The sequence below is a fragment of the Ursus americanus genome, chromosome 21, assembly GCF_024610735.1.
Source record: "Ursus americanus isolate L20-20 chromosome 21, mUrsAme1.1.p, whole genome shotgun sequence".
Taxonomy (NCBI): domain Eukaryota; kingdom Metazoa; phylum Chordata; class Mammalia; order Carnivora; family Ursidae; genus Ursus; species Ursus americanus.
Window position 1 is genome coordinate 37,166,969 of NC_142147.1, and position 26,738 is coordinate 37,193,706.

Below are 26,738 nucleotides of genomic sequence, written 5' to 3' on the forward strand. Positions count from 1 at the left end.
AAAAAAAAAAAGGTACCACAGATTAGGAATTCTAGAATGCATTTTGATAGGGGTGCTTTCAGGACACATGATTTATAAAATGCATGCAGATATTTATATCTATTTCTGTAGGATATGCTTAGTATTTTATTCTGACCTTTGGATTTTTATTTTTACTTTTATTTGAATGATTCTTGTAGACACTGACTCTTATGTATTTTCTGGGGACATGTTATTTCATTTAATGTACTAGAGCCAGAAGATTGATTTTATTATGTGTATAGGAAGCTGGTAATGTTTTACTTTATTTTTTTTTTTTAAGAGCATAACAATGTGTTTATGGCTGCCAGGAAAAGTGAGGGCAGAAAAACAATCATGCCTGAGCATAAAATTCATTCTGAGGATTAGATGCCCAGAAACATGTAGATTAAAGATTGGAGGGCTGCGGCCAGGCCACTTCAACCCACATCCTATGTCCCAGTGCAGGTGCCTGGCAGGTACCTGGAAAACCAGCGTCCACACTGGCTTTGGGTCAGTAACTCACGGACCCAAATTGCTGCTTCCTATCACCTAAGCCTAGGTTTTAGATTTTATTTATTTAGTTTTTATGTGTGTTTTGAGTCCTTGCTCTGGCGAAAGTGTATGCCGGAGGACTCTTTGTTCTGAGTATCAAGGGACTTTTTAAAATGTCAGCGGAGTTTGGGCTGTTGTGTCTAATAAACCTCCTTAGGGCTTAAGATACACTGTCTCCCAATTTTCATCAGCAGCATCACTCACTGAGTTCGGCACATCCATCATATTTTGAGAGTATTTTATAGAATATTCTTACTACGGCACATGAATGCATATTGACAATTGTTGGCACTTTTATATATTCCACGATACACATTTATCTGTTATAGATCCATAATACCAAATGTGTAGTAAAAAGCTATATCAAAAGGGAGTTATCCCGCGTGCGTAAAACGCTCTCACTTGGTTGCTTTAATTTTCTTACTACAGCTTCTGAGACCCCCACTTCATCCTGATGGACTTCAATATTTCATTTAAGTGAAGGATGTGCCTGAGAGGGGGTGACGGTGTTTCTGAGGCAATGGCAGCTCTGACTCTTGTCGAGGCGAAGCCCTGAGTTGGGGCTAGGATCAGTGCGTGAGTCACGGCGCGCAGCCCTGGGCACCCACCTCTTGCTCCCTCCGCTGGAGACGCGTCTGTCCCCGGGGACGGGATGGAGAGAAGGCAGGCAACACCTTCAGGGACCTGACATCTGCCGAGGGGCCGCGGCTGATGTTTATGGTCATAGCAATGGGCAACGTTGATGCACTCTGTGCCGGGCTCTGTGCTAAACTCTCGGGGCGTGTCGCTGCACCGCGACCTTGACCCTCTCTCTTAGCCCCTTTGACAGATGAACACACCGAGGCTCTGGAGAGATGCCGGGGCTTGCCCAAGATCCTGAGGCTGTTCAGTGCTGAAGTCAGGACTGCCTGCCTGCCTCTGAAACCTGAGCTCTCCTTGCTCCTTGCACCTGTCTCTGTGTGTTTGGAGTAACTTTGGGCTCCCGCGGAATGCTCAATAGCAATCCTGTTGATTTTAAGATTCAATGAAATGGTGATCCATGTCCAATCCCTGACACATCATCGTAAGGGCTGAAATGCCGAAAACGTGTGTGTGTGAGGGGCTGGCGATGTGAGAGAGAAACAGAAACTGTTTCCTTGTTGGGGCCGGGGGTGGATTGGAGGGTGGAGGGCTTCCTCATTTCTTCTTTCCCTTCTCAGTTTTCCAAACTGTTTTGGGAGGGGAAGGAGTTTGGAAGCTCAGTCATCTGGGTAAGCTTCGGATTGGTTGTGGTTATTGGGATAATGCCATTGTCAGATAGCAAATAGAAATCCGGAGAGTCCCTCTGAAAGGAAGACAGCCAGGGACCCTGGGAGCGACGTGGGGTGCCACACGTGTTCGGAACGGCCAGCAGGAACCGGGCTCATCGGGCCTCCCGTGACTCCCTGAGACCGTGTCCCGTCTGTGTCCCGTAGCATGACGTGTGCGGGAACTGTCAGCCAATTACGAAGGGGGACACGTGTGGCAGAGAAGAACATGATGGTAAGACTGGTGAGAATTAAAAGGAAAAGGCAAAGGGGCACACGGGCTCGCTCCTCGGGGCTGCGCGGAGCAGAATCTGGTTTTGTTGCTAGACACCAGGAAGTGAAAATCTCAACGTGGCTTGTCGTTTGGCATCATGTATTTTAAAAAATAAAATAAACATCTGGTTGTTTGAATGCAAGTGAGACTCCCCTCCTTGCTTCCCCGCCCCCCCTAATTTCAGCCAAGCTGTGTGTGTAAACACAGTCTTAATTGATATCAGGTTAGGGGAGTCTGGAAAACATGCTGCAATCCAGACCTCTCCAGAAATCCAACAATAGGAGCCTACTGGCCGACCACCTACTGTGTGCAGGGCTTTGTCAGACAGGGGCTGGGAGCAAATACCAGCCACCCCAGGCCACGGTGGTGAGGAGCCCATGAATGGGGAGAAAGAGGCCCCATGCAGGGCCCGAGACAGGGCCCAGTCCTGCCACGGAGTGTGGGGAAACTGGGCCTGCTGGAACTGGCAGGGGGCTCCAGGGAGGAGCTACCCAAAAAGGGACTAGAACCTGGATAATTAAGGTTTGCGATGAATTTGGTAATGAAGCCTGATTGAGTTCCCATTCAGCTCCAGCCTTCCTCTCCGTAGAGCGACGCGTCTATTTTGAGACTCAGGAAAGAAATGCTTCAATTTGCAAAGTAAATGTTTGTTTGGTTGTTTATTAATAATCATGTAAAGTAATCCATTGGATTCTTTGGCACTAAATGGCTGCCTCTCGGGCCTCGTCCTTACAGCAGGATCCTGGGGTTCTCTGGTGGTTCAGGGAGGCGTCTGGAGCCAAACCACCTGGTCTCCAATGCCAGCTGCCCCATGTCCGGCTGCAGCCCGCTACACTACCCACCTTCATGCCCGCTGGTTTCCCTGATTCTGAAATGGGAGGACCTACTCATAGAAGCCTAGGGAGGACTCAGGGAGTGGTGAAGCCCCTGCCCATAACCAGAGGTCCCGGGCTGAAAACAAAGGGGTGAGGAATGTCTGATAAAAAAGCACTCACTTCAAACAGAAACTATATATATATATGAGATATATATATAAAACTGTATATATATCTCATATATATATATATGATAGTTGGTCCTTTTTTCCCTTCCATTTTAGTAAATCATTTTAGAAGGAATCTTGTAGCATGAGTAAAAAGATACTGGCTAATTATCAAGATGTCATTTATGGCCTGGGGTCAGCAGGAAAGGTAACAGAACATGTTTTTAGGGGAGTAGAAGACTGGAGGTGGGGCGGGGGAGGGGCATCCATTTGTGTGTCGTCTAAATGCCTCCTGAAGAAAACCTAGAATACCTGCCAAATGCAGACCAGCCAGCTGACCAGCCTCCTGAACAGGCCGAGACGTTCAGGATCTCTGCTCGGGAGTCCACATCCCCCTCCCTCCCGGCCTGCCCCCTCCTCAGACACGTGTGAAAGGAGACAGACCTTGCCTCTGGGCCAGTTGTCCCACAACGTCTGTGGCCTGGAGCGGGGTGAGGGTGAGGGGGCACAGGGGAGGGGGCGAGCCCACCCTTGCCTGGCTCCCAGGCTACGTGGAATAGGAAGATCCAGATAATAAAAATCTACGTGTCACCGAGACATTCCTCAACTGTTAGCAATCAGTTTTGGGGGTGGGGGGCGAGGGGGGGGGCGGTTGGGAAATACCAAAAGACATCAAAGAGGGTCTCACTCCCAGCCTCTGCCCTGTTTCAAGGCTCCGTAATTTGGGAAGGTTGTGCGCTAAATAATTTGTGAGCCTCCAAACACGCAGGTTATTGTTTGTGGACAGATGGTGTTTCGCATTTTATCGCTTTTCCTTCTGCGGGTCCTCATATGTGGGACTGATGTGCATTCTGAAGTCTTTGTCTCCTTCTAAAATCTCTAATCTGAAACAGGCAATCAAGCACAGAGGCTGGGTTTCAGAAGGCATAATCAGAGTTTTAAAAGCAAAGGGGAGGGGGGGACGCCAGAAATCCAAGTGCAGTTACGAGACAGATGTGTTCGCAGACAATGTGAGAGGTGATTCGGGTTTTAAAAGTGGACCTGTGTCGGGGGTCCCGAAGAGCAGAGGGACAGGCAGAGCCGGGCGGTGGCCGCTGCCGCCAGCACCCGGGAGCTTCCGGGCATTCCCCCCCCACCACCTCCGCCGCACCTTGCCTCCGGAGCTGGGGGTCTTTGTCTCGGCAGGCGGCCGTGGCAGGGCCTGGGAGGCCCCATCGTGGAGCGGTGGCCGCCCTTAAGAGTTAAATTATGTTGATATACAGGAAGGAAATGAAATAGACGAACTCACTCCTCTTTTCTTCCTACGGATTTTTCTTTTTTATTCTGAAGATAGAATTACTGTTTGTAAGCATCTGAAAGTCATTAGAGGCCCTGCAGTCTGTCAGGTGCCGACGCAAGGAGCTGCTGAAACCAAACGGGGGCCTGCACCGAGGGCTGGGAATTTGTCATGTGCTCATGAGCAGTTATAATAATATATGAGCAAATCACAAGCATTCTGCAAATTAATCAAATTTTTTTCCCCTTCTCCCTTGTCTCTGGGAGAGTGGCTTTGCAGGCAGACGTAGGTGAAGCAGTTTTCCTCACAGATGGTCGCTCTGGCATCAGATGGAATTTATATAACAGTAATTCTGATTTCCTGCCAAAGTAGCACTGAACACACCAGGGAGATTGTAGAAGGCGAGTCATGTGGTTTTGCTGAGGTTGTTGTGGGAAGTTTAAGGGGGGAAATCTCAAATTTTCCTCTTTGCCTTTACTGTTTTTGCCTGAAGGGCCAGAAACGGAACGCCATTCTGCCATGGGCGAAATCCGTCACATCTTTCCTTGTGACTCGTCTGAAAGTGCCTCGCAGCTGTCGGAGCTGCTGGCGGTGACAGAGCCCCAGGACTCCTGATCCTCGCTGGCGCCTTACAAGATCGGAGGGGGGCAGGTTCACGAGGTGGTCGCCGGGCGCTGGCAGGAGGCGGGGCGCGCGCCTCCACGCGGGGCCCCGCGCGCACTTGCCCTCCCGCTCCCCGTGGCCGGGCGAAACCTACAAGGGCTTTTCTTTTCAAGTGTTTTATTAAATGAAGAGTCTAACAACGCTCACTTTAATTACACACGGGCTCCGTTTATAATTCCTCTGGATTTATTCAAGTAGTTGAAAACGATGGAGCTGGTGATAACAATGATCATCTCGGTTTAGCAGCTCAGAAACCTGGGAGCGTGCTGGTGTGTAAGTGTGTGGGTGCGTGTGTGTGTGTGTGTGTGTGGCGTGGGTGTGCCCCGGGGTCCTCAGAAGGTCTCTCCGTGCTCGGACACCCCTCACCCTCATCCACCCAAACCTCACCCTCTCCCTTTGGAGGCCGTGGCTTGCACGGGACGAGGAGGCCCACGAGCTGGCAGGCTTCGGGGGTCACACTTGGAGGGACCTGTGCTCGCCACAAGGTACATTTTCCCTGCGGAGAGAAAAATGATATCAAGATGGCGTGTACACGGCATTATGCAACAAAGTCCTGTTGCTGTGGGCTTTTTCTTTTTCTTCTTCTTCTTCTTTTTTTTTTTCCTAATGTAAAGCCCTGCCCATTTGTTTTGGTTTACGTGACTACAGAGAAATAAGTGGATTAGACAGAAACTTTAGCATGCTTCATCGCAGCTGGGTGCCGACATCTGTCATTCCTCAGCCATATTCTGGATCATGCCAGCAAGAGAAAGCAAAGTCTGACACCTTTGATTTTAGAGAGAGCCTTTTATAGGGGGAAAAAAGAGAAGAAAGGAGTAGCATTTCCTTTGTGACTTCATAAGAAAAGCCACCTCTCTTCTAGCCTGCTTTATTTATTTTATTTTATTTTATTTTTGGCATGTGACACTGTTAGTGGCAGTCAGAGAGAGCCGAACGTTGGAAAGTTATGCTTCCATCTCTCCTTACTTTGTAATTTTCTATTGTTCACACTACCAATTTGTAGAATTGGGTGTGATAAAAAGTAGCTATTTAAAATATATCCCGTGTGCCCATCTATATGGATATATACTGTGGGTATGCATTGCGGGTGTCTGATTCCTTTATGAAAAGAGGGATGTGTGATTCTCTCTCACACATAAACTCACATTAATACGATGCAAGAGCACTGAAATTTTATGCAATGTGAGTGTTCTCGGTACACTCTTTTTGGTGAGATTTTCTGCCGCCCATGTGAGCCCCCTCCCCCCCCAACACCGTATGACCGCCTCCCACCGAGAAATGTACTAATGTTTTTATGAAGACGAGTGTGGGTAGTGAATTATCCACAGATAACCTTGGATACCAGCTTTTAGTGGCTTGGACGTCTGCGAATGTGGCAGTATCTGTGTGGGGCGCTTTTGCAGGGACGCCCCCTCCCCCCACGTCTGGACTAGCGTGGCACAGTGCATAGCACACCCTCGGCACACGCCAAGTCACAGTATTGGCCCCCCTCCCATATTTAAATTGTACAATAAAACAGAAACTACCATTAAGCTCTGATGGGTTCGTTTTAAGCGACACAATGGAAAACAGGAAACTATTGAACCAGCAGAGACCACCCACTTGTTTATTTTGCGGGGTGTGTACAGGAATGTGGCTCCTCTGGCCCGTGCAAACCGCACAAAGACCTCCCCTGGGGCCCCCGCCCGGCCCCCAGAGAAGGTGAGGCATTTGGGGCGCTGGGCACGGACAGGACAGGACAAAGCAGAGACCGAGGACTCTGAGGCCCACGGTGCCAGGAGGCGGCTGATGCCAGGAGTGAGGTGGGCCCAAGGGTGAACCATGCCCAGCTCGGGGGGGGGGGGGGGCGGGAGGGCACTGGGACCCAGGTCTGACCGGATGCCTCTGGGAGAATCTTGCTAGAACTTCCGATTTTCAAGATAAGCTGGAAACCCATGTTTTTACTGAAACCTCTTTGTTATCCTCATAGTGTTGGGGACAGAAAATAAATACCTGCGTGCCACCAGCTTGTGACCTCTGGGGGGGGGGCGGTGAAAGAGTGTCTGTGCAAGGTCATGATGGAGTGCCCCGGAGCTGCCTGCATACAACCCCACCTGGGCTGTAGGGGCTCTGGGTCAGGTTGGGGGGTGGCATCTCAGCATCACACAGAAAGTGGAGATGGCATTCCCAGGACCTGGGGAGGAGAGGGTGTGGTTCACGGAGCAGTGATGGTTGGGGAGATGGAGCTCCCCCTCAGGCAACACAGGAAAATGCACAACCACCAATGACCCAAAAGTGAGCCCGAAAATGGCCCAGCCCTCCTGTGCCCTCATTGAGCGTGGGGAACGGGAGGGGAGTGTGGCAGCCTGGACTGGAATCCCCAGGGGTCTCCAGGGCATGTAGCACTTAGATTTTCCTGGGGAGGAGAGCAGCAGGGCAGGGACGGGGCTTCCCAGGTATGGAGCACAACCCAGGGGAGGAGTCTGCGGGGGTCACCTGTCAGGAGGGGTGGCTCATACTGGGGAAGGACACCAAGCAGGGTGGAGGGGGGCAAGGTCGGGATATGTGCACTCCTCACCAGACCAGAAACCCAGGCGAGCCCATGCCAGGGGTTCCCCAGGCCCCCATGAAGCGAGAATCATGGGGCTGGGCACAGGGGTCACCCACCCAAGGCAGGGGACCAAGCCCTTCCTAAGTGGCTGCTCAAGGGGAATGACCCCCAGGGCCCCTTACCTGGTCCCTGTTCTGTGCAGAGCCGCAAGTGTCCCGTCTCCCTAAAGAAGAGAGAGCCCCTCCAAGCCAGTGCCACGGGAAGCCATTAGTGGGCAGTGCCTGTCGAACGCAATTAAGTGCCTAATTGTGTGGAGTCTTTGACAAGTGCCAGTGGGGGCTCTGCCGGCTGGGTCCTCAGAAAGGCTTCTAGGAGGTGCTGGGGCTTTGGTGGGTTTGACTGGGAGGAATCTGGGGACTGCAGTGGGCAAATTCCTGGCGGGGAGGGAAGTGGGTATTAGGTAAGAAGGGGTTGCAAGCTGGAAAGCCAGGCTAAGGAGCAAGGTGCTGTAGTAAGAAATAGGGAGTCGCTGAAGGTTGGAGAGTGGGGGTGGCACACATACAGACAGATGTGGGCCCGGCTTGCTGTGAGCGGCGCACCTCCTGTCTTTCTCCTGTCCTTCTTCTGTCCCGAGAGTCCTCGATGTTGTTTTGGGGTGGGCTGTGGGTGCCAGAGGGGGGTCACAGGGAGTCACTGCTTCTGCTAAGCTCCTGAGGTCTCTACTGCCCGTCTTGTTGTCATGGGGACTTGTTGCCCAATATCCCCGAGGAGGGAAGAGACGGGTAGGTCGTGTGACTACAAGGTGCTGTACTAGCGAACCCTAGGAGCCCTCCCATCTTTGCCATCTCTCAAGTACCACCTTAGTAATTTCACTAAAGATTTTATTAAAAATTTAAAAAAAAACCCTCTAGCTTTATTGTAGCAATCCTAACCAACTTTGATTCGCTCATTTTTTTTAAGGCTGTTAACCTAAATCACAGTCAGCTTGGTTCCATGGAAAACCACCTGCAGGAGTGCTGTGCTCCCAATGCCTGCACCCACCCTCCCCCAGAAATGCCCAGAGAGAAGAGAGTAGCAGGAGGGGGGAGGTTTGCTGTGTGACCTGGGGCAAGCTGCCAGCCCCTCTGTTCCTGGCTCCCCCCTTGAGCGGAGGGCAGTGTCCTCTCTCTTTTGTCTCCTGTAGCATCTTTCAGGATGAAATCGCTCACCCAGAGACAAACACTGGGCATTGTTAGAGTCTTATTATATTACACATCTAAAAATCGCCAAAAATGAAAGTAAGTTCATCGACCCTTTGAAGGTTATTTAATGATAAACATAAAAGCTTTCATAAAATCTGGGGAATGATGTAAGATCCCGGATCAATAGTTGCCCGTGAGTGCCCGCGGCCCGAGCTTGGGGCTGCGTCTCCTGCCCACCCAGGCAGGCTGGTGGCCCCGCCGAGCCGAGCACAGAGGCTGCGGGGGGGCAAGCAAATCCACACGGTTTAAGGCAATATCTGCATGGGCGTGAAGTTGCTGAGAAAGGCACGACATTGAGGCCGTGGGGAAGGAAGGGCAGGATGCTCCTGGTCTCATCCTTCTGGGGCAGGGGGCTGTGGGGTAGGTGCAGAACTGGGAGGATCTGGAAGACTCCTACACCCCCTTCCAGGTACTCTTCTCTGCAGTCGCTTTCTGGAGCCCAGCCTCCCTTTCTGAGCTCTCCTGCTAAATGAACTTGAATTTGTTGCTGCAGAGAGAGAGCGAGACGCAGTGGGTTGGGCCCGGGCTACAGGGTCAGAGGGAACTAACTGCTGCAAAGCAGGGCTCTGCCTCTCTAGGGCTTCGGGGTCCCGACAAACCTGCAGCCTCTCAGGGCCTCAGCGTGCTCAGCTGGCAGGTGGAGACCTGACACCTGCCCTCAGCCTTGTCACTGGAGCAGCGATCCTCCTTCAAGGCCGCCCCAGCACGGGCACTTCACAGACCAGGTCCTTCCATACTGACAGCCCTATCTAGGGAATATTTAGTTACCGAGTCTTAAATGCCGCACACGGCACTTGGCATTTTACGGGCCTCCCCTCCTCTAATCCTCACATTGACACTATCCAGGAGCTCTGTTATGCCCATTTTACAGAAGAAAGAAGTGACATCTGGAAGGGTTAGATAGCTGGCCCAAGATCACGAAACCCTGGAGACAGATAAGGTTTGAATCCAGGCTTCGGACCGGAGAGCCCACACCCTTCCCCACCGTGCCTGAGTCACAGCGATGGTGCCTCGGGGTAGGAGCAGAACGGGGGATTAGTGTTCCAACCCTGCCTGACCCCCTCCCCACCCTGGGTGCGGGCCCCGCAGGGTGCTCCAGTGCCCCCCCCGGAGGGATTTCAGGGTCACTCTCAGCTGTGGCCAGCTCTTGATCTGGGGCGCTGTGCTGTCACGGTCCACGGAAAATCAACCAAATTCACCTTTTAAGAAACTTTTTAAATAAAATTTTTATTTTAATATAGACTTAGAATGACAATAACATTGCGTAGATAGTACAGAGAATTCTCCTATGCTGCCCATTTCCCTCTATGGTCAACATCTTCCATCAGCGGGGTACATTTGTTGCAATTACTGACCCAACATTGATACACTGTTATTAAGTAAAGTCCCTATTTTATTCCGATTTCCTTTATTTTTGCCTAATGTCCTTTTTCCGCTCCAGGACCCCACCAAGGGCACCACTTTACAACTAGTTGTCATGTCTCCTGAGGGGCCTCTTGGCTGTGACAGTTTCTCAGGCTTTCCTTGTTTTTGATGACCTTGACAGTTTCTAAGAATATTTTATAGAATGTCTCTCATTTGGGATTTCTCATGGTTAGACTTGGGTTGTGGGTTTCGCGGTGGAAGACCACAGAGGTGAAGGGGCTTCCCATTGTATCGAATCAGGACACTGCTATCACTCGGACCGTGGTGACCTGGCTAAGGTTCTGTTTGTCAGGTGTCTGCCCCGGGAAGTCAGTCTTTTCCCTTTTCCACACGGTGCTCTTCCTGGGCCCTTCCCTGGGAAGGAAGTCATCACGCAGCCCACATGAAGGAGTGGGAGTTATATTTCCAGCTCCTAAGTGGAGATTTGCATTAATAAAGCCTGTGGTATGCGTGGGGCATTTGTCTGTCCTTCTCCATGTACTTAAAACATTCAGTCGTTTAGTTCCGTCAATATGACTTGTGGACATTCGTCGATACTTCCGGTTATAATATGCTGCTATGCCATTCACTTTGTTGCTAAAATTGTTCCAGCTCTGGCCTTTGGGGGCTCTTTCTTTCACTTGGCTCCCTGCTACTTTGACACAGCCCCATCCATGCGTGGTTTTTCAAGCAATTCCTAACTTTCTGGCAAAAGACACTCCAGGACCATCTTGTCTGTTTCCTGTTCCAGCCCTAGACTCAGCCATTTCTACACGCAGCCTTGGTTCCTTTTGTTGAGAACGGTACTAAAAATCAAGTCTGGGTGCTAACGGCGCTTGCTGCCCCTGGGATGGCATGGGTTCTAGGCGCGCTCAGCGGACAGAGCAGGGAAACACAAGTGTGTCTACTAACCCCTGCGTATACTCGGTTCTGTGTTCTAGATATTGAAGTAAACACCTGCTCACACAGACTGACGTCTCCAATCCACTACCACGTGGATCAAAATTCGCTTTTGAAATACTGAAATATTTTTCGGTAGTGTTTTAAATTAAAACCCAAATCACAGGAAATTTGAAACCTAAAATTATTTATACTAAGGATATTCCGAAGTGTTTTAGCATCTTTGATTAGATGGATGAATATTTTTTTGAAAACTGAAAACATAAATTATGCACCTGATTAGAACCATTCTTGCCTATTTGGAATTAGGGAAATTAAATATATATGTGTGTGTGTGTGTGTGTGTGTGTGTGTGTGTGTGTGTGTATGTATATAATGCATGCAACTGAGAAAGTAGCTTTTTCTGTTGGCTCAGTGTGTGTTATGTATATTTTTACCCATCTTATTGCTTCTGCTGAGCCTATTGACCTGGAAGGATGGCCAGGGTCTTGGGCAGGAGCCCTTCCAGTTGGCAGCGTCGGGGTGAGCTGCAGACACTCCGAGGGAGCCGCAGGGGAGGGCCGGGCGGAGACCAGAGCACTGCCCCGAGGCCTGCCCCACGGAGAGCGTGTTGGGACCCCCATGCCTCGATCCCTCCCCGGTCTGAAAGTCCGCTTCTGGGAGCCGCGTTTCTAACGTTTCTAACATACACGACTGGCTCTCGAGGTGGGGCCATTTTCTCAACTACCAGTGCGCATCTTGCAAATGTCCTGAGTTTCAGGGACCGCAAAGGACTCTCCAGTTGACGTGCACCAGGAGGAGTGCAGTTGCTCAGGAACCCTCTTGGGACCCCTCAGAGGTGGTGCTTTCCTAGCCTCCTGGCCCTGGGCATGGGGGCTGCCTCTGACGGCTACTGCTCTCCAGCTCACCAGCTGGCCCCTTCTAGGAAACAGTGCCATAAAAGGTGGCTGTGGGAGACCCTCCTGGGGTCTTAGAAATACTCCATAATCCTGTGCTCCAAAGACGGTGTTTCGGAAAGGACCATGGGAGGGTCTGCAGGTGAGTCAGCCATGGGCTTGCTGCGGGCGGCTTTCTGAGGGTCGACGCCCAGCCAGGGTGCAGATGGGTTGTGGCCAGGGCTGATCTAGAAACCATGGCAGCAGTGTTCCTCTTTATTTACCCACATGCCATCTTTTCCCATTTATTTCAGTGAACCATGGAAGCGCCCTGTGTGATCGATCTGCAAGGCTTGCCCTGGTGTGAGAGGTGGCTTTACAGTATGACGACATGGGGTTGGCCCGTGTGTCTGTGTCTACCCAGGGCCAGGGACCCCACTCCCTACTGCTTACACACGTGACCCACGTACCATGATTCTGGGGATCGCCTCTCTCCATTCGTGGATGCCCTCGTGCCAATGTCCAGAATTGTGCCTCCGGCACCATGAGTAGACCCTGCCTCTGGCCAAACAGCTCATCCTTCCTCAAGAATGTTCTTCCTGACCCAGGGCTTTTTCAGGGCCTGTCTTCTGAGCCATCTCTTTGTCTGGAAACTGGAGCCTGGCTCCAAGCAGCTGGATGTCCTTGCCTCGTAAACTCGTGGCCTCATTCTCCTCCCGCTGGAGAGGGTGTCCCCTGGGTAGTGTGGCAAGTCACTCAGCATGTCTTGGGTGGGCATTGCGTCGGGCAAGCAGAACAGATGCCCTCCCCATCCTCGTGGCGCTGAAAGCCCCGTGTCATTGCCACAGCAATCTGCTCGGGGTAGTGCATGCAGTAGGTACTCACTGTGTGCTGGTGGAAGTGGGCTGGGTTCCAGGAGTTGTGTGGTGGAAGCTTGGAGTCCTGTGGCTTGGTGACAGCCACGTGTGCAATGTCTGGCTTCGGTGGGTGTCTCGAGGCCACAGTGGTGCCTGTTGTCCCTGCGGGGGGGGTGGCATGTGACGTGTGAAATATCACATACACACACATTATAGTGCACATCCTTCCAGGGTGTTCGTAGACTCTCTCCTGGAGCATCCTGGGTCCCGATCAGAGAGAGCCCTGTGCGGAGAATCTTCCGACAGGTGATTGGCAGGGAGTGGCAGGAGGGAGCGGAGGTGAGCATCTGTTGTGAGATAGCCCTGAGGTTGAATTCCTGGTCAGAAACCAGCTAGCTGCATATTCCTTGGGAAAATTCTTTACTTTCCCTGAGCTTGGTTTTCCTATCTGTAAAATGGGAAGACTTCTCTCTAGCACATCTCCCTACTGGTGACCGTGAGGACAATTGACACAATTCCTATCCATGTGCCCTGATGGGTTGTCCCAAGACCACACATCGCGGTTGGCCACTGACTGCTCCGGCCCCTCCTACCTGCCATCCTGCCCCGGAAGAGAAACCATCAGTTTGGAAAGTCTGGAGGCTCGTGGATGCAAGCCCATCTCTGCCCACAAGTGTGGAGCTGTAATTAATGGATGGTCCCCCAAGGGGAGGCATTTTCCTCTCCCCCTTAGGTACAGAGAAAGAGCAGATATTTCCATCGTAGCAAGTAAGAAAAATATCTCGTTTCCCCACTTTTGTTATAAACAATGTACGACCTGCTTTCTCCTTACTCCTCTTGACCCTCCACACTGTATACATATTTATATATTATTCATAGTGGATTAAAAATGAATGTGCTCTTTACCACGGCTCTACGGCGCAGTGACAATACAAATTAACGTATGATGTACTTACTTTTCACATGGCAGTGATGGGAAATGTTGATGGTCTCAAAGTGAGAGGTAGAGAGAGGGGAGTGCAGCGGGGTGGGCAGTGGGGGGCACCCATCTGGACGCAGGGCCCCGGCTGCAGAGAAGGATCGGAGCTACACTCAGTCAGCTGTGTTGTTGTAGGACTAGAAGGGCCTCCCCACTTCCCTTCTCCCATGGAAGGAGGGCCAAGCTCCCCAGTGGGTCCTGTGAGCCTAACCCCTGTCCGGCTCCCTCACTGGGCATCACCTCCATCACGTGACCTGCTCCCAGACCCCTGCACTGATCCCAGGCTTCCTATCCCTGCACCTGGGGTCAGGTCTGTCTCTCTGTTTGGAGGAGTGTTTCTCTCCCTTTCCCTTCTCCTGGCTGCCTCTCTCATTCTTTCTTTCTTCCATCCATCCATCTATCCATCCATCCATCCATCCATCCATCCATCCATCCATCCATCCCTTCCTTTGCTTAAAAAATATCTGTGATGTGCCCAGCATTGTGCTTGGTGGTGAGAAATGGCAATGATCAAAAAACCCCAAAAGCAAAACCCCACAGTCCCTGCACTGTGGAGCCGACTGTTTAGTGGAGAAGATAAACATAATTGTTTCTTTGTTCAGCTACTGTGGTTGGAAACTTTCCTGCAGATTTTGCCCTGATGGGTTCACCACCATCATGGTGAGTCTGGAGTCATCCGGCCTCCTCCAGGCAGGGGCAGGTGTTCCAGAGGCTATGACTACAGTAATGAGATGACGTAGGGGCAAACAACATTTCAGATTAGGGAACAAAAAAGGGGGGAGCAAAGGTCCTTTGGCAGGAAAGAGTATGAAGCATTTGGAGAACAGAGAGAGTCCTGCAAGCAGAAGACAGCAAACTCTGGGGGGAGTTGAGGGGGAAGACAGTAGAAGGACCTAGAGGGGCTCACGTTCCTCTGGGTTGAGCTCTCAGAACCCCCCAGTCACCTCTACCCTAGCACAGCCTACATTGCCTCAAAGCGGTGTTTCCGGTCTAGCCCTTGACTAGATGGGGAGATGTTTCCGGCATGCGGTCTGACCGGAAGCCCATCCTCACCTCCATTCGCTGAACTGAAGCTCTTCCAGTTTCCCAAGCTCCTGTTCAAGGGAAAATGCCCGGAGGACAGACAATGTCTTAAGCTTCCACTGGAGGCCCCCTGAGGCAGAGAGCACACAACAGGGGTGCGGAGACACCAGCTGAAGGAGTACGTTGATGAAGACCAGAGCACGGGGGCCCCTGACCCAACTTAGATGGGCCGCCAGATGACAACAGTGAAAATAGCAAGCATGAGAGTGACAGACAGCTGATTTATATAGCCCTGGATTCTTTACAAACTTGGCACGTGACTTCCTCCCATGCTCACAACATCCTATGGGGGGGGTGCTAATATTCCCTCTCCCCTCACCTCCGTTTTCAAGGCGTGGGAACCAAAGCCCTGAGAGATCCCATTCCTCACTCTGGGCCAGACACAGAGGAAACTCAAGTTATGCTATGCTTTGAATCCATGCTCCTGGTCAGACTCACGCTGCCTAGTGTGTGGCCGGAGGACACCTGAGAGCAAAGCAAAAATGCCAAGCCAGGAGGGCTTCCCGTCTTCATCGTGGCCAAAGGCCGCCCTGGCGTGCAGTTCTTCCCAATGGAGTTCCACTGGAAAGAGGCCGCTGTCCACGCTGATTGCTAATGCGGAAGCTTGTTCTGTCTTAGAAATTGATGAACTTTAGTGTCTTCACGGCCACCTGCAGACCCAGGTGCATGGCTGACTCTATCTCCAGGCTACCCAGGTGGCATGGCTGGTTTTCCTCTCGCTCAAAAGGGATAGATGGAAGTTTGCAGAGTTCAAAGCTCACCAAGGGGTGGCCCTGTACCCCTGAGGGCTGCAGCAGCTTCTCCTCTGGGAACGGGATGACCTGCCACCAGCTGGAGGTCGGATTTGCCACAAGCCCCACCCCTACCCCCACTCCCACCACAGGCAGGAGAGCAGAAGCTCGCAGCAGACTTCGGTGGGCCCCTCCTGCTGCTTCTACCTGGAGACGGATCCCTTCTTGGTCACAACTATTTGAACACCACAGTAAGCTACTCCTGGGAGTTCTCAGATGTGGGGTTTGTTCTGAAGCCCTTGCTTATGGTCTCTGACCAAAAGCTAACAGACCTGGACATGACTGCATTTGAAGTATCAAGTTTCAAAAGTGCTTTGCATAACAATAGCTTTCTGTTTGGGAGTAAATGTTCCCATCACCAAAGAACAGACTTTTCACTTAAATTTGATCCTGGGGAGAACACACTGCCTTCTTCTGGACCTTTCAGCAAGCCGCTCAGAAGGGTGTGTGTGGGTGTGTGTGTGTGTGTGTGTGTGTATCCTATAAGCTCGTACTGCAATCATGGGTCTTGTAAAGATTTCAGAGAATTAGGGTGTCTGAGTACTTTAATCTGGTGAAAAGTTGTTTTAAATTCAAACCATCCAGAATCACTATATCTTACCTTGCTCCTCTGTACCATGGGGCTGGTATCACTCTTTGACAAACTGCCGTAAAGCTCCAATATGAGGATAACACACAAAACTATAGGTAAAGGACTATGGAGGGTTTCAGGATCTTCAGGGACTACCATCAATCCCTGCAGCACTTCTATCTGCAGGGTATATTGCAGGATCAGGCCTGATTATGATCCCAATATTGTAGACTCCCTCCTACAAATGTACACATGCGTAGTGTTCTGTACGTTGACACATAGATTTCCATCTCACCTGAGTTACAATGCAAACCCATTCAGTACTCATGTTCTGATCACTGATGTACCCAACTATGCCTGGATTATAGTGTATCTTTGACTCTACCAAGACCTGGAGACTCAGAGAGAGCCATAGGTTAAAATCATGACTAATATTTTAAAATTAATTGGTGGGCAAATGCAGTCGGTGCTTTGAGGCCAAGGTGCCCATTCAAAAAGGCTTTTATGGTGAATAAAGGTGATTTTTGAGGTTCTCCACTGGGCTTGCCAAGATGCATGTCACGTGGCTCCCCTATGGTAGAGGTTGGCTTCCAAAGGTTGTAGCATAGAATTCATACAGAAATGCATTATCCATAGTGATAATAGACAATATAATAAACAGCCTTGACAGCCGAGCAAGAACAGTGGAAGAACAGAACCACTTTGAATCCTGGGGACCTGAGGTGGGTTTATTAAACGAGATCATGTTTCCGCCATCTTGCTTCATACTCGGGCTAGTATCTCATGGTGCCGAGCGTTCGGGTTTTATATTTTATTTTCACTTATTTATTATTCGGAGTTCTTAACTCCAGAGACTTGTTAGACCGTGGTGATCACGTCCATCAGACACTTCCTGCCCCATGATACACAAATTGGTGAGCGAGGTCTGGCTGTGCAGGTGAGCCACGGTAATCGGCATGGTGGGCAGTCACATGGCTGCCCGTGGTAGCAAGCCAGAAAACGGAGTCTATTTCTGAGAAGATATTTCTGAGAAACTTTTAAACCATTTCTTAGGCCTCCTAGGAACTGGTATCTCAGTTCTTCTCAGGTTCTTTGGATGACCTTCAATTAGTTCATATGTCACTAGCTGTAGATTTGGGACCTCTTTCCTCCTGCTTAAGAGCTTCTCCAGCAGAGTACCCCGAATCCTCTCTCACCGATCCCTGGGCTAGAACAGCCTCTTGAGTTGGGTAGTTGAGTCTGGGATCTGCTTGAAACTCACTGATTCCCATCTCAGGACTGACTTAGATGCCCTGTTAGGGTGGAGAAAATGGTCATTCCTGTCCCACTGCCACTCACTGGCACCTGGGTTCTTCCCTTTTGCCCCTTTCCCTGAGCTCCGATGTGATGAAGAATAGGGTCACTTACAATCTTTGTAAAACTCCTAAATCCATGTTAAAAATAGGAGTCTCCATTCTCCTTCCCCACCAGCACGCAGCCTCCCCTGTCATCTGTGGGCGAGGAGACCGAGCCATAAGGGTGGTACCGGGTAGCAGGAAGGCAGGCGGGGAATGACGCTGGTGAATCTTTCTCTCACCTGACCATCAGGGGCAGGCCCCCTCGTGCTGACCAGTGGCACTCCTCTTGCTGCGTTAGGCTGTGCAGAAGGGCCAACAGCAAGTGTACTTTTCTTGAGTTTCATTTATTCTTCACTCCAAAGTCCACAGATTTGCAAACTGGCAAGTGGGAAAGTTGATCAAATTCAGCCTTGTGTTAGATGCAACAATGGAAACAAAAGAAGCAGAAATGCTATCCAAAAATTTATAATACGTTCAAAAAAAAAAAGGCAAGGTGAAGGAATAAGATAATGATTCAGTCCCACAAACAGTTCACACCTGCTTGCCCTGTGCCAGGTAGTGGGCTTGGCACCAGTGACGCTAAGATGGCCCCGCTTCCTGCCAGGAGCCCGCAGCCAATCAGGGGGGATCCATACACAGTGACCCACAGAAGCGGCATCCCAGTTGGGCGGAGCCTCGAAAGAAGAGAGAGAATGGAAACGGTACTTCAGGGAGAACGCCCCACAGCAAGCATGTGGAGACCCTGCAGAATGAAGCCTTTTTGCAGAGCCTACCAGTGGTTTGATTTGGTGTGGACAGAGGTGGGATGTTCCAGAGGGGACTGGAGAGGTGGCTGGGACTGGACTTGAAGGTCCTGATGATTTCTCAGAGGGTCGGAGGCCATCCAAGGCTCGAGGCAAGGAAATCACAGCTGGCTCCTGCATTTGGAGCCCGTTTTCCTGGGGAGGCTGGGCTGCCGGTGGGACACCTGGGAAGCTAGAAACCATCCTGCAGGCTGCCGTGTTCATGGTCTGGGGGAGAGCTAGGACATACTGGACCAGCCTCTCGGGGGGGGGGGGATGGCAAAGAGGAAGATTCAATAGATAGGAGAGATTTGTCCTTGCAGACGGGTTGGCTAGGAGGGAAGAAAGGGAGGGCTCCCTCCATAAACCCACTGAGAAAGAAAGAATGGAACACTGTGTGCCATACGAAGTGAAAGTGAGCTTCAGCTCCAAATGTTTGGTTGGCCTCCAGCGTTGCAGGAACAAGACTGTTTTTGCTAAGTAGATACACAGCTCTTGCTGTTCTAGAAAAAGCGCTGAATACGCTGTTTGGATGTTGCCTGGTGTAAATGGTTGGGCCCATTTCTTCCCTTGTTTATTTTTCTGAGCAAATGAAACCCAGCCCTGGGCCCTGACCTCTCTGGGTGCTGGGTGGGACAGTACTGATGGGCTTCCAGGAATGGCACATCAACAGCTTCCGAGCATCAGGAGGAATGCAAGTGTTCTATTAGAACTTCCCAAACCAGATGCTTTCCTGGTTGCTCAAGATGGCAGAAACGTGTGCGCGTCTGCTGTGCAGCAGAAGGGAATCACCCAGCATGGAGAACTATGGATTTCCACAAGAATCCGTCTTCTGTTCTGATTGGGAGCACGTCTAGAAAAATTTGATGTCCAGGCTTACTCTTCAAAATCTAAACTTCTTTAAAACCATACTGGCCTTGGCCACTTGGAGAATTTGGCTCCTGCCAGACATCTTCTGCTGTCTCTTCTTGAAACGCTGAGGTTCTGCAAATTCCACCAGCTTAGTACTCCTAGCTCTGCCCCAGAGCAAGGCTCGGGGCACAGCCTTCTCTCAGCCCACCATAAACACACACTCCCTCTTGCCCGTGTCATGATCCGGCTGCTTATCTGTAAAGAGTTGATGGGGGGGGGGGCGGATAAGTAAGTGAACCGGCTTAGTGCTGAGACCTGAGTCAGAATCCCAGGTGGAGGGATTGATGGCTTTTTTTGTGTGTATGGACCCGTGATCAGCAAAGCACGGTCCAGGGCTCAAATCCCTCCCCTGTCTGTTTTTGTACAGCCTGGGAGCTAAGAATGGTTTCTACATTTTAAATTGGGGTGGGGGGGGGGGAGAAAGGAAGAACAACTATTTCATCTCTCAGGAAAATCATATGAAATTCAAATTTCAGCATCGAAAAAAAAGTTTTGAATTTCAGCAAGAAAACTTTGGAAATTTATCTCCTCTTGTCACAGAGGAACCTACATAATATCTTTGATTTTGTGCCTTGGCCTGCAAAGCCTAAAATATTGGCTAGCTAATGTTTTATAGAAAAAGAATCTAGGTGTTGGGAACATTGTTTTCTGTCACCCGGAATACCGGTTACAACTCTCCCTAGGATGGAAAGATCTTACACATTCCTGGCCAAGATATTATTAGTTGGTAACTTATTATTTCTCCAAGTAACTTATTATTTGTCCAAATAGATATACTGGCTACTTTTCTGTCCTTTGCTAATTTGATTTTTGCAAAGTAAGTGCAATCATAGTATTGATACTATTGGTAGGAATGACGATGTCCTCTGAGCTGTGGGGGCGGGGCAGGGGGGGAAGCAAGCAGCAGAGCTGACCTGCTACTCTTTGTGTCCGCAGGTCACAGGCCTTTTCAGTGCCGATACTGTCCCTACAGTGCCTCTCAAAAGGGGAACCTGAAGACCCACGTCCTCTGTGTCCATCGTATGCCTTTTGACAACAGTCAGTATCCCGACCGCAGGTTCAAGCGCTCCAGAGTCGACTCGGAGGCTTCTGGGAATTTCGAAGACCCCACAGCTGTCAAGGCGGGGAGCTCAGCAGAGCTAACTGAGGAGGGCTGCAAAGCCCAGGAGGAGCGTAACTGAGCAAACTGACCTGTATATTGCAATATTATTTTACACAGTTTTAAGATTATGCATATGGTAAAAGAGTTTGCTAACTGCATTCCAAGGGGGAAAAAAAATCATGTACAACCCCCCTACTAGTGTATAGAACATTTAAAAAATTTAAAAAGATATCTATATATATATATTAAAAAAAACAAAAAAAAAAACAAAAAAAAACCCACACAAACAAATCCCCAGCCCTTGAAAATGGCTGCTAAACTGTTACCCCGGCAACAAGTACTTGTAAACAATGCAGGTGGAAGACAAGTGATTTCCGAAAGGCTTGGTGTCCTCCAAGCTTGAGAAAGCTGGGGGCCCCTTCCAACTCTCAAGTCGTCTTTGTCCCCCAATCATGCTCTTAACTGAAAAATGATACCATCTAAATGATTTAGTGTTGCCTTGAAGACGGAGGGGCTGTGTTTTCATTGTTGAAAACACCTCTATAATCTGCCACCAGCTGCTGCCATCTGCCCCCCACCCCTAATGAGATGTGCTGAGAGGCAGCCGCGGTGCCAGTCAGGCTGGAGCGGTCACTGCAGAGAAAATCAATTCACGTGGTGTCCCGCCTGCACTCGGGGAGAAATCCTAGCCCGCCGCCGCCCGCGCCACGGCTGCCCGGCCACGCAGAGGATTGCCATCTTACACGTGCATTTGAAAAAAACCACACAGCCAAATGAATCCATGGTCAGGAATTATCCGCAGACAGATGCCCATTGCAGGTTTGATGAGTAATTCCTTTTTTTTAGATCACATTGCAGTATTGAGGGAAATGCTTTTTTTTTTTTCCTCCGTTGTCTTTTTTTTTTTTCCAGATGAAAACGAAGTTGCTACTAAAAAAAAAAAAAAAAATTAGGCATACATGATATAAAACGTTGTTTAGGAAAACTAGCCAACCCTATCCGTAGAAGGTGCTGGTGAGAAATGGAAATTTATGTCATCACCGAAAGATGGTTTTTTATTATGGTTTTTAAAATTTTACTTGAATGAAGGCTGCTCCGGTCCTTATTATCAGCTTTGTTTCATGTGTTCGTTTTTCTAAGTATCACAGACATGAAGCAAGATTTTCTTCTCCGACAAGCTCTTATGAAATAGCTTGTATTAAAAATACGAATCTAAACATCCTGCTTTCTATCGCTAATGAAGAAAACTGTTTGAGTTAAAATGTCTGTTTTTGTAAAACAAATGTGTTCTATATTTTTGTAGATTTTAGATTTTTTACTGATTGGATACTCCAAATTTATTGAGTTCTGCACCACCCAGAGGGAGATTTTGAGGGCCAATAATGAAACACTTAACTCATTTAAAAAAAAAAAAAAAACGAAAAAAAAAAACCTAAGAAGACTAGTTAAGGGTTTATTCTTGAATCTGCTAGAATGGTGTATAAGTTCAGCCTCTTAACATACTTCCTTTGAGTGACACGAAATTGGTGCTGTTGCTTGTGACGGTAGAGACGTATTGAAGTATTAACTTCTTCTAAAACGAAATCATTCAGACTTAAAAAAAAAAAAAACAGTCGATATTTCCTTGCAGGCTGGGAGCACAGAATAAAACCCCAGGGCCTTAAAAACTTCAGCTCTGCCTACAGCAGTTTACAAAAATTCTAAACTGCAATCAATGTAAATAAAATGCTTAGCGCTATCCTGAGACCAGAAGGGATCTCAGGCTAATAAGGGATCGGGTTTGCATATGTGGTCCAGAGGGCGTCGCCCACCCAAGGTTCCAGTGAAAATGAGGTCGCTGTGCAACGTGGACCCATCTGGCATAGAGCAAGCCGCTTTCTCGTTTTTCTAGAATAGTTCTCACTGCCTTACTTAAATCGAGTTGATAAACTTAATGCAACTGTTTCTATGATCCTAGAGGAAGGACTGAAATGTTACTGAAAACTTTCTGACTGTAGTGAGCTTTAGGATTTTAACTGCACTATACTGTGTTTGGTGACTGTGCCAGTCGCTTGCTTTCTGTGTGTTTGCCCCGCCTTTGGTATCTTAGCAAAGAAAAATATTAAAAAAAAAAAAAACACAAAAAAAAACACAAAAAAAGAAGAAAAAAAAGTAAAAAGAAAAAAAAAAACAAGGAAAAAAAGTGGAAAAAAACATGAGAGCCACATTCCATTTCTAGCACTTTGGGAGCTCTTTTGGTGTTCTTTTGTGTTCTTCTGAACGTCGTCAGATGCGACAGGCAATAATTCTGTTTGTGACACTGGGAACATCCCCTCTTCTTTGTGGTGTGTGTGTTGATTCCATTTTGTCCAGTGCTACCGTCCTTATTTCCCCCTCTGACACAAGCCTTCTTTCCAGAACATTTGTAACTTGTAATACAAACAAGTGACAGCCGCAGTGATGCAGTGTCAGTTTCTGAATGTCTCCAGGTCCTCATATCTAAACATGTCAAGTTCTTTCCCTGTAACTTCTGTAGTCTGTGATGCTGGTCATAATACTGTCTACATTCCTACACAAAGAAAAAAAAAATCTATCTTGGAGGAAATCTGAGATCAATAGAGTAGAGGATTTTGTTGCTATGCTTGTAACAAGTAGAAAACTTTGTATTTAAAGTTTATTCTTGGTCATTATTTATTATTATAATACATCAGTTGACAGAACTTTATTCTGGTATAGAAAGTATTAAAAGTTGTTTTTTCAGCAATGACTGTTTTCTTTCTGCTGTTAGAATAAAATGTCTTTGAAGCAGTCCAGTTTTATCCAGTGTTTTACGCAATAAAACCTCTACCTCTGGAAAAAAAAAAACATCTTTTCCTATTCACTTATGTTTATTAGGAAGAGTGAAACATATTTTTGCAGCTTCGTCAGACTTCGGTAAGGCTTGGTCAAACCCCACTTAGTAAAAAAAAATCTCTGCACTATGCTGGGGGGATGGCCCCGCTGCCGCATGCTTTTTCAAGACCAGTGAACATCTCTGTGCACTTTAAACAATGTGAGTGTGTACAGGAGTGTGTGCACACACCCACGTGCCTGTGTGAACTACGTTTCTTCAAAGGCTCGTGAACATCGATCTCAGGAAGGCCAAACTTATGGAAACACGTATGCTTTTCCTATTATAGCAATTATCTAAGACACCGAAAGCATTGGGATCCATTATTCCCCTTTACTGTAGAAAGTTGTTTAAAAAATCATTACATGCAGGAAGTCTTTTACAGAGGATAATCTGAATTCTCCCTCTTGAAGAAAAGGAAAAGAACAGAGAACAATAAAGTCTATGGTATCAGGGTGACTGATAATGCAGCCCTCTGACATCGATTCGAGAGGGTTTGAAGTGTGTTCCCCACACCGGATGTGCAGAGCTGCTTTTTGATTTGTTTTTTGTCGCTGTTGGTTCGGTTTCAAAACCAAGCTTACACAGTATAGCCCGCAGCCCATATGGAGGGCCCAAGGAAATGTTGCAAGCAAAAGCATCCACCCACATTGTATAGGAATTTGTCAATCTCCAGGTTTCTTTCAGGATGCCAGACAACAGGTGTGCTGGATGGGAGCAGGCGACTGGAATGGAGTTTTGAGCAGCCCTGACTGTCTGTTGTTACAAACAGCAAAGGTGAGTCCCGAGGTTACAGTGAGGGGTTGGGAAGGGACCCTGTCAGGGTGGGAAGGTTGATTGAGGGGTTATAACACCACATATGTGATGGATCCCAAACTGAAATGCCTCTAGGAACCAGGCAAGAGCCCCTAGTGGTGAGAAGAGAGTAGGAATGGAGGGGGGGCGCTCAGCAAGTGCTTGTCATCTCCATGAGGAATGTGGCATCAGGGCTTCCGAATTTTCAAGAGACACAGAACACTTAGATTTTGTATGAAGGCTCCCAAGTTTTACATGTTGGTTTAAAATGTGTTTTCAAAACCTGCGTAATAAATAGACGGACAAAACGTGGTTTTTCCATAGAAGGGAATATTATTCTGCCCCCCAAAAATGGAACGGGGCACCAATACATACGAAAACATGGGCGAACTTTGAAAACATCATGTTGAGTGAAAGAGGCCAGTTACATAAGACCACATATTATATGATCCTACTTAAAGGAAATGTCTAGAATGTCCAGAATAGGCATGAGGACAGGTTGCAGGGTTGAGGTAGGAGAGAATGGGGAGTCACTGTGCACAAGTTCCAGGTTTCTTTTTGGAGTGATAAAAATGTTCTACAATTAGGTAGTGATGATGGTTGCCCAAGTCTGAATGTACTAAAAATCACTGAATTGTACACTTTAAAAGGGTAAATTTTATGGCATGTGAATTATATCTCAATAAGGCTGTTATAAAGTAAAAATAAAACTGGAAGAAGGCCTTTCTAAGAAGCATCAATATATATTTCCATCAAAATGTTTTGAGCTCTCCGCAATCACAGACGATCGTCAGATTAGCACGTTGGCGACAATTACAAAATAGGGGGTGTGCAGACTCAGATTTGAACCCTAGCTATATTACTTACTGGCTGCTTGATCTTGAACGATGTAACTGTCTTGAGTTCATTGGTCGTATCTGTAAAATGATGAAATTAAACGCAATAAAGTAGGAAAAGTGTATGTAGGTTTTGTAAATTTTAGTGCAATTTGTAAATTTTAGTGCAATTTGTAAATTGCATTATCGTGGTGTAATGAGTTATGGATAAATTTGGGATCAATTTCACACCCACAAACACTGTACGGTAAACTTCCGTGTTTGGGGAAAGGCTCCCTGGTGGACGGGATTCCTCCACACCCACCCCCCTTCAGACAAGACAGTCCTGGACAAATGTCTTAAGGTCTTTGTTTTCCAGTTTCCTAATTTAAAAAAAGAAAAAGCACAGTTATAACAACTTTCTTGCCATTTTCATAATATTGGGGAGCAGGAGCAGCTGGGAGAGCATAGTGTGGGGTGCAGCAAGAGAATTGGTCTTGGGGTTCGATGCTATTCCACTCGGTCGTTCAGTAAAGTTTACAGAGGACCTACTGTGTGCCAAGCACCAGGCCACAGGCTGGAGAGACACCGGTAGGTCAGGGATCATGCCCATAGATCACTGTCCGAGGAGAAAACAGACTTCAGCCTGTTAATCACACAAGTAAACGCAGAATGTCTGGAAGAGGAGATTCAAAGATAGCACGGATCTCCCACTTCAGGGAAGACTTCCTTAAGCAGTGACAATGACCTGAGACGTGAACGCATGCGTGCAGGGTCCAGGAACAGCATGTGCAAATGCCCTTCCGGGCAAGGATGGGGCTCTGAACTCCGGTCTCTACCTCTTGGTAGCTGTGTGATCCTAGCAGATTATTCCAATCCCCCAAATCTGCTTCTTTATAAAGTGGAAAACAGTGTCTACAACAAAAGGCTCTTTGTGCGGTTAAATGAGATAGTATGTGCCCAGGGAGCTGTGCAGAGAGCCCGCCAGGGACCCACCAGGTTCTAAGGACTGTCATTGAAAGCGACAACAGCAGGAATCCACCTAACATTGAAACGCAGTGCATTCTGCAGCCAGGATGAGTGGATCGTGGAGACATGCAAAGGCAACAGGATCCCAGGGAACTGGCAGTTACCTCTCACACCCGGAGGCCTCAGTTCCCTGGGAAGGAGTGGGTGGGAGTCTCCTACCCCCTGTTCAGGGTCTTTGCGTGGCTCCAATTCATCCCTCTATGGACCAGCTTGGCCACGCTGGCAGCCGCGCCATTTGTGGGAGGAACCGGCGTAGACAAACATCCTGGTTTTCCCAGGACAGGGGACTTTCAACACTCAAGCCAGGGCAGTCCTGGACAAACCCAAATGACTGGTCACCCTAGGACGAAGCACACTCTTGCTGCCGGTAACCCGGGAGGCCAGGGTGAGGTCCATCTGGGGGAGCCGAGGGGCTCAGAGCAGGGGTTGGGTTGCTCAAGACCTGGGTTCAAACCTTCCCTACCACAGCCCCTTGGCTGCAAGGATGAAAGGTGACAAGGCTCACACAGCCTTTCCCACGGCACATGGCACATGGTCATCGTTTTACCCATTCTTGACGATTGACTGGACCAATGTTTGTTCCTACTGCCGGCGGGGTGGGGAACAGCTCACCCGTGAATTTCTCTTCTGGCAGCCGGAAGCTGCTGATACTCAGTGGTAAGCTACTATTTTGTGCTGAAACTTTAATACAGCTAACCCCGCTGTCTCTTGTAGTTTGGGATTTGCACACTTCCCCTCTCTGTTTAACATCTGTATTGTAACAGTATATTATGAAAACCTCACCTGGTGTATTGTAAGCACAATCCCAAGGAAATTAGTGTTAAATATTGTGA